Genomic DNA, 9,034 nt, shown 5'->3' with positions numbered 1-9,034 from the left:
AGTAAAATGATGTCCTTATTTGCTAGTCTTATATGTTTAATTGCCATTTTAGTAATCAGATTACGATTAATATCACTAGACATAATTTTCCTTTTCCCATATAATATCCTGTTGTGAATTATATCCCCCTATGACTGCTTCTAATATAGGCCCTATCACATCCTCCTGTGTCCAACCAAGTAGGGAGTTTTGAGCTAATCTAGCTGCCAAGTGATAATCTGCAAGATAAACTCCTCCAAGTTTTCTATGTCGCATAAGGGTTTGGTGGGGGATCCTAGCATGTTTAGAGTCTCTAAGAAATCTATAAAAAAGTCTAACACCTGCAAAAAAGCAGCGTTCAGCTTCTAACGCAGCCCCATTGATTCCTATGGGAAAATACTTTTTATGTCTACACCTAATACCTTAACATGAACCCCGAGTCTAAACAGCCTTAATCTTACACTTATTAACCCCTAATCTGCCGTCCCCGACATCGTCGCCACCTGCATAATATAATTAACCCCTAATCTGCCGCCCCTAATGTCGCCGCCACCTAACTACACTTATTAACCCCTAATCTGCCGCTGCCACTATGATAAAGTTATTAACCCCTAAATCTAAGTCTAACCCTAACCTTAACACCCCCCTAGCTTAAATATAATTTAAATACATCTAAATAAAATTACTACAATTAACTAAATTATTCCTATTTAAAATTAAATACTTACCTATAAAATAAACCCTAAAATAGCTACAATATAACTAATAGTTACATTGTAGCCATTTTAGGATTTATTTTTATTTTACAGGCAAGTTTGTCTTTATTTTAACTAGGTATCTTCAGGGGTTAGTGTTAGGATTTTTTAAGGGTGTATTGGGTGGGGGTTTTTTTTAGGTTAGGGCTTTGGGCAGCAATAGAGCTAAATGCCCTTTTAAGGGCAATGCCCATCCAAATGCCCTTTTCAGGGCAATGGGGAGCTTAGGTTTTTTAAGTTAGGCTTTTATTTGGGGGGTTGGTTGTGTGGGTGGTGGGTTTTACTGTTGGGGGGGTTGTTTGTATTTTTTTTACAGGTAAAAGAGCTGATTTCTTTGGGGCAATGCCCCACAAAAGGCCCTTTTAAGGGCTACTGGTAGTTTAGTTTAGGCTAGGTTTTTTTATTTTATTTTGGGTGGGCTTTTTTTATTTTGATATGACTCTTAGATTAGGTGTAATTAGTTTAAAGATCTGAAATTTGTTTTTTATTTTCTGTAATTTAGTGTTTTTTTGTGATTTAGCTAATTTAATTTAATTTATTTAATTGTATTTAATGTAGGGAATTGATTTACTTGTAGTGTAGTGTTAGGTGTTATTGTAACATAGGTTAGGTTTTATTTTACAGGTAAATTTGTATTAATTTTAGTTAGTTAGCTATTAAATAGTTAATAACTATTTAGTAACTATTCTACCTAGTTAAAATAAATACAAACTTGCCTGTAAAATAAAAATAAACCCTAAGCTAGCTACAATGTAACTATTAGTTATATTGTAGCTATCTTAGGGTTTATTTTATAGGTAAGTATTTAGTTTTAAATAGGAATAATTTAGTTAATGATAGTAATTTTATTTATATTTATTTAAATTATATTTAAATTAGGGGGTGTTACGGTTAGACTTAGATTTAGTGGTTAATACATTTAATATAGTGGCGGCAATATTGGGGGATGCAGATTAGGGGTTAATAAGTGTAGGTAGGTTGCGGCGACATTGGGGGCAGGAGATTAGGGGTTATTAAATATAATGTAGGTGTCGGCGATGTTGGGGGGGGTGCAGATTAGGGGTTAATAAGTATAATGTAGATGGCGGTGATGTCCGGAGTGGCAGATTAGGGGTTAATAAGTATAATGCAGGTGTTGGCGATGTCGGGGGCGGCTGATTAGGGGTTAATAAGTGTAAGATTAGGGGTGTTTAGACTCAGGGTGTTAGGTGTAAACATAAAATTTGTTTCCCCATAGGAATCAATGGGGCTGCGTTACTGAGCTTTACGCTGCTTTATTGCAGGTGTTAGACTTTTTCTCAGCTAGCTCTCCCCATTGATGTCTATGGGGAAATTGTGCACGAGCATGTATGACTAGTTCACTGCTCACTTAAGCAGCGCTGGTATTGGAGTGCGGTATGGAGCTCAATTTTGCTCTACGCTCAATTCTTGCCTGTTAACGCCGGGTTTGTAAAAACCCGTAATACCAGCGCTGCAGGTAAGTGAGCGTTGAGAAAAAACTGCACGGTAGCACCGCATAGCTCATAATGCAAGACTCGGTATCTAGGCACTATTTTTTTTCCCCTTGTGCATTATTTGGATGATTTTTTGTTAGTCCTGGTGGGTCCTTGGTTTGTGATAGGCTTATGGCAGTTTTCTGTAGATTTTCGGGATTTCTGTGTTAGTGGAGAAGACTTAAGGCTATAGAGGAGTTTCTTGGGGATTCAGATCGATTCAGTCCAAATGGAGTTTCGCTTACCGGAGGACAAAGTGCAGGATTTGCATTGCAGGGGCATTGGTGAAACTGAAGATTCGGTTGAAGGACTCGCAATCCATGTTAGGTAAGCTTACATTTGCACTTAGAATCATTCCAATAGGATGGGTTTTTACAAGGTGATGGAAGGGCTTCAAGAACCACATCATAGAATTTGTCTGTTGAAGGAACATTAGGAGGATTTGTTAGTGTGGCTGAAGTTTTTTGAAAATGTAAATGGTAGGGCGGTAATACATCAAGTGGGGGTTTTGGATTCTGATCTTCATTTGTTTGCCAAATGTGGGCCAATGGCCGAGACAGTGGGTGGAAAATGGGTTGACTACGATTTTTTTTAGAGCTCTTTCCATTTGTTGTGGCTTTGAATGTGGCCCCATCTCCTGTTTGCTAATTCAGACTTTATATTTCATTTATTATTGGCTTTGTATACCCTAAGCACTGAGTCTGTAACTCATCCTTACATACCTATGATATATGTGACTGTGTGTTTATATAAGGCATCACACGACATTACGGTCAGCATCATTCTTTTTATACCCCGAGCACTGGGTTTGTCACCCTTATATACCTATGATATATGTGATTGTGTCTCTATATAGGGTATTACAAGACAGTCTCAGCCTCCCATTGATTGGAAAAGTGTGGGGTGTTTTACATTATTTAACTTTTAGTTAGGCACTGTCTATTAAGTTGTTTGCATGTCTGATAAGTGTCTGGCATTTCATTCAGATAACAAGGGTGTGGTGATGGCTATCCATCGTCTGTGTGCTTTCTCCCCTCCTGTAGTACATCTTTTTTGATTATTTGTGTTGGAGTGTCTGAGGTGTAATATAAGTTTCAGGGCTGTCACGCATGTGCTGGGAAAATGTAATGAGGTGCCTGACGCTCTTTCCTGTTTGCAGTGGGATCATTTTCACTGCTTGTTGCCAGAGGCAGAAGTAATGGGGCGGAGTGTGGAGGTTGGCCTTTCTGAGAGGTTGAGGTTGGTGAAGCGAGCATTAGCTCATGGGAAAGTAAGTCGTATGTGCAGGCATGGTCTATGTGGTGGGAAATGTTAAGGGGGTGTAGCCAATTGAATTTGACTTCTGGGAGGTTGGAGGCAATGTTAGACTGGATGCAAGAGTAGAAGGATGCTGGAATTTCGAAGTACATACTTCACAGGCATTTATCTTCTATTTCTGTTTGAATTGATGGGGTGGGAAGACGTAACAAATGGCTAGATTATGAGTTTTGCGGTAAGAGCTGCTTGGTGCTAAATTGCAAGTTATTGTCACCGCTCACCTCCCTCTAGCGCTGCTATTACAGGTTTTCAAAAACCCGGCGTTAGTAGGCAATATTGCAGCATAAAGCAAAATTGAGCTCCATACCGCACTCCAATACCAGCGCTGCTTTGAGCTAGTTTTACGTGCTTGTGCACAATTTCCCCATAGACATCAATGGGGAGAGCCGGCTAAAAAAAAGCCTAACACCTGCAATAAAGGAGCGTAAAGCTCCGTAACACAGCCCCATTGATTCCTATGGGGAAAGAAAAGTTATGTTTAACACCCTAACATAAACCCCAAGTCTAAACACCCCGAATCTGCTGCCCCTGATATTGCTGACACCTACATTTCACTTATTAACCCCTAATCTGCCGCCCCCGACAACGCCACCTACCTACACTTATTAACCCCTAATCTGCCTCCCCCAATGTTGCCGCCACCTACATAAATGTATTAACCCCTAATCTGCCGCCCCCGACACCGCCGCCAACATCGCTGCCACCTACATTACAGTTATTAACCCCTAATCTGCTGCCCTGACATCGCTGCCACCTACCTACACTTATTAACCCCTAATCTGCCGCCCCCAATGTCCCCGCCACCTAAATACACTTATTAACCCCTAATCTGCCGCCCCCAATGTTGCCACCGCTATACTAAAGTTATTAAGCCCTAAACCTAAACCTAACATCCACTAACTTTAATGTAATTAAAATAAATCTAAATAAAACCTACTATTAATAACTAAATAATTCCTATTTAAAACTAAATACTTACCTATAAAACAAACCCTAAGCCAGCTACAATATAACTAGTTATTAACTATTTACTAGCTACCTAGCTAAAATAAATACAAATTTACATGTAAAATAAAACCTAACCTGAGTTACACTAACACCTAACCTTACACTACAATGAAATAAATTACATTAATTAAATACAATTAATTAAATTACAAAAAACCCCCACTAAATTACACAAAATAAAAAAGAAACGATCAAATATTTAAACTAAGTACACCTAATCTAATAGCTCTATCAAAATAAAAAAGACCCCCAAAATAAAAAAAAAACCTAGCCTAAACTAAACTGTCAATAGCCCGGAGCATTGCCCCAAAGAAATCAGCTGTTTTACCTGAAGAATGAAGGTTTCTTTAAGGGACATCATCCAAGATGGCTTCCCTTGAATTCCGATTGGCTGATAGAATTCTATCAGCCAATCGGAATTAAAGGTGAAAAAATCCTATTGGCTGATGCAATCAGCCAATAGGATTGAACTCGCATTCTATTGGCTGTTGCAATCAGCCAATAGAATGCAAGCTCAATCCTATTGGCTGACTGGATCAAAAATAGGATTGAAGCTCAATCCTATTGGCAAATTGGATGATGTCCCTTAAAGGAACCTTCATTCTTCAGTCGCTGCCATAAGAAGAGGATGCTCCGCGCCGGATGTCTTGAAGATGGAGCCGCTCCGTGCCGGATGGTTGAAGGTAGAAGATGCCGTCTGGATGAAGACTTGTGCCGGCTTGGGTGAAGACTTCAGCCTGCTTGGATGAAGACTTCTCCTGGCTTTGTTGAGGACTTCTTGCAGCTTGGATGAAGACTTCTGCCATTTCGTTGAGCATAGATGTCCGGTCTTCAAAAACTGTAAGTGAATCTTTGGGGGTTAGTGTTAGGTTTTATTAAGGGTTTATTGGGTGGGTTTTATTTTTAGATTAGGGTTTGGGCGGAAAAAGACCTAAATGCCCTTTTAAGGGCAATGCCCATCCAAATGCCCTTTTCAGGGCAATGGGGAGCTTAGATTTTTTAGATTTAGTTTAGGCTAGGCTTTTTTTTTATTTTGGGGGGGCTTTTTTATTTTGATAGGGCTATTAGATTAGGTGTAATTAGTTTAAATATTTGATCATTTCTTTTTTATTTTGTGTAATTTAGTGTTTGCTTTTTTTTGTTATTTAGCTAATTGTATTTAATTAATGTAATTTATTTAATTGTAGTGTAAGGTTAGGTGTTAGTGTAAGACAGGTTAGGTTTTATTTTACAGGTACATTTGTATTTATTTTAACTAGGTAGCTAGTAAATAGTTAATAACTATTTACTAACTATTCTACCTAGTTAAAATAAATACAAACTTTCGCCTAGATTACGAGTTTTGCATTAGAGGCTATCAGGTGCTAACAAGCAGTTTTGTCTCACCGCTCACTTACATGCAACAGAAACCCGTCGTTAAAAGACAAAAAGTGAGCGTTGAGCAAAATTTAGCTCCAAATCTCACTTCAATACCAGCTCTGCTTAAGTCAGCGGTGAGCTGGTGTAACATGCTCATGCACAATTTCCCCATAGGAATCAACAGGGAGAGACGGCTGAAAAAAAGTCTAACACCTGCAAAAAAGCAGCGTAAAACTCACTAACGCAGCCCCATTAATTCCTATGGGGAAATAAAATTTATGTTTACACCTAACACCCTAACATGAACCCCGAGTCTAAACACCCCTAATCTTACACTTATTAACCCCTCATCTGCCACCCCCTACATCACCGACAACTACATTATATTTATTAACCCCTAATCTGCCGCTCCGGACACCGCCGCCACCTACATTATACTTATGAACCCCTAATCTGCTGCCCCTAACATCGCCGACACCTACATTATATTTATTAACCCCTAATCTGCCGCCCCCAATGTCGCCGCAACCTACCTACCTGTTCCAATCAGCCAATAGAATGCGAGCTCAATCCTATTGGCTGATTTGATCAGCCAATAGGATTGAACTTCAATCCTATTGGCTGATTGCATCTGCCAATAGGATTTTTTCTACCTTAATTCCGATTGGTTTATAGAATTCTACCAGTCAATTGGAATCTAAGGGACGCCATCTTGGATGATGTCACTTAAATGTACCTTCATTCAGCTTTAGTCGTCGCCAGAAGAGGATGCTCCACGTCGGATATCTTGAAGATGGACCCGCTCCGCGCCGGATGGATGAAGATAGAAAATGCTGTCTGGATGAAGACTTCTGCTCGTCTGGAGGACCACTTCTGCCCGGCTTGGATGAAGACTTCTGCCCGTCTGGAGGACCACTTCGCCCGGCTTGGATGAAGACTTCTCCCGGTAAGTCGATCTTCAGGGGGTTAGCGTTAGGTTTTAAGGGTGTATTGGGTGGATTTTATTTTTAGGTTAGGGCTTTGGGCCGCAAAAGAGCTAACTGCCCTTTTAAGGGCAATGCCCATCCAAATGCCCTTTTCAGTGCAATGGGGAGCTTAGGTTTTTTAGATAGGATTTTATTTGGGGGGTTGGTTGTGTGGGTGGTGGGTTTTACTGTTGGGGGGGTTGCATGTATTTTTTTTACAGGTAAAAGAGCTGATTACTTTGGGGTAATGCCCCGCAAAAGGCCCTTTTAGGGCTATTGGTAGTTTAGTTTAGGCTCTGTTTTTTTTTTTGGGGGGGGGGGGATTTTTTTATTTTGATAGGGCTATTAGATTAGGTGTAATTATTTTAAATATTTTGTAATTTGTTTATTATTTTCTGTAATTTAGTGTTTGTTTTTTTGTACTTTAGATAATTGTATATAATGTATTTAATTGTATTTAATTTAGTTAATTTATTTAATTGTAGAGTAGTGTTAGGTGTTATTGTAACTTAGGTTAGGTTTTATTTTACAGGTAAATTTGTATTTATTTTAGTTAGGTAGTTATTAAATAGTTAATAATTATTTAGTAACTATTCTACCTAGTTAAAATTAATACGAACGTGCCTGTAAAATAAAAATAAACCCTAAGCTAGCTACAATGTAACTATTAGTTATATTGTAGCTAGCTTAGGGTTTATTTTATAGGTAAGTATTTAGTTTTAAATAGGAATTATTAGGTAATGTTAGGAATTTTATTTAGATTTATTTTAATTATATTTAAGTTAGGGGGTGTTAGGGTTAGACTTAGGTTTAGGGGTTAAAAAATTTAATATAGTGGCGGCGATGTTGGGGATGGCAGATTAGGGGTTAATAAGTATAATGTAGGTGGCGGTGGGCTCCGGGAGTGGCAGGGTAGGGGTTAATAAGTTTATTAGAGTGGCGGTGGGCTCCGGGAGCGGCGGTTTAGGGGTTAATAACTTTATTTAGTCCGTGAGCAGTGGGATAAGAGTTAAACAGTGTAGTATAGTGTGGGTGTTTAGTGACAGTATACCAATAAATCTGGGAAAAAGCTGAAGAGCAGCGAGATCGATGACTGTCAGTTAACAACATTCCGCTGCTCATCGCCCCATACTTGGTGCGCGGCTTTTTAATAGCATTTTTGTCGATCTTAGGCGAGCGTATTGGTGCTGTTGAATGCAAGTAAGTTGACGGCTTGATAAGAAGGCCTCATAGTATAGCTATCTTCCTTTTTTTATCTTTGGATAAATCTATATGCACCATGTTTAAGGCATGTAATACAAGTCCCACTCTCCACTTCGCATCAAATTTGACGCAACACTTTTCGCAACAAATTTGACGCAAACCCCAAAACAACCCACAAATTGGTGAATTTCTCAACTACTTTTGATTGGGATAAGCATACTTACATGATTTATGACATCAGCCAATCTGATTGAACTATACATTTTATACTATCACTAACGAATCAAATTACTTGACACTTCTGTCATTGATTACTCATCAGAACTTGTACAGGTAAAACACAAAAAATTAGAATATTGTGCAAAAGTTCATTTATTTCACTAATGCAACTTACTATTATATGAGATAGACTCATTACATGCAAAGCAAGATAGTTCAAGCCGTGATTTGTCATAATTGTGATGATTATGGCTTACAGCTCATGAAAATCCCAAATCCACAATCTCATAAAATTAGAATATTGTGAAAAGGTGCAATATTCTAGGCTCAAAGTGTCCCACTCTAATCAGCTAATTAAGGCATAACACCTGCAAAGGGTTCCTAAGCCTTTAAATGGTCTCTCAGTCTGGTTCAGTAGGAATCACAATCATGGGAAAGACTGCTGACCTGACAGTTGTGCAGAAAACCATAATTGACACCCTCCATAAGGAGGGAAAGCCTCAAAAGGTAATTGCAAAAGAAGTTGGATGTTCCCAAAGTGCTGTATCAAAGCACATTAATAGAAAGTTATGTGGAAGGGAAAAGTGTGGCAGAAAAAGTGCACAAACAGCAGGGATGACCGCAGTCTGCAGAGGATTGTCAGAAAAAGGCCATTCAAAAGTGTTGGGGACTTTCACAAGGAGTGGACTGAAGCTGGAGTCAGTGCATCAAGAGCCACCACACGCAGATGGATCCT

Source organism: Bombina bombina, chromosome 4 (genome assembly GCF_027579735.1).
Source record: "Bombina bombina isolate aBomBom1 chromosome 4, aBomBom1.pri, whole genome shotgun sequence".
NCBI lineage: Eukaryota > Metazoa > Chordata > Amphibia > Anura > Bombinatoridae > Bombina > Bombina bombina.
Note: the sequence above shows the minus strand (reverse complement) of the source record.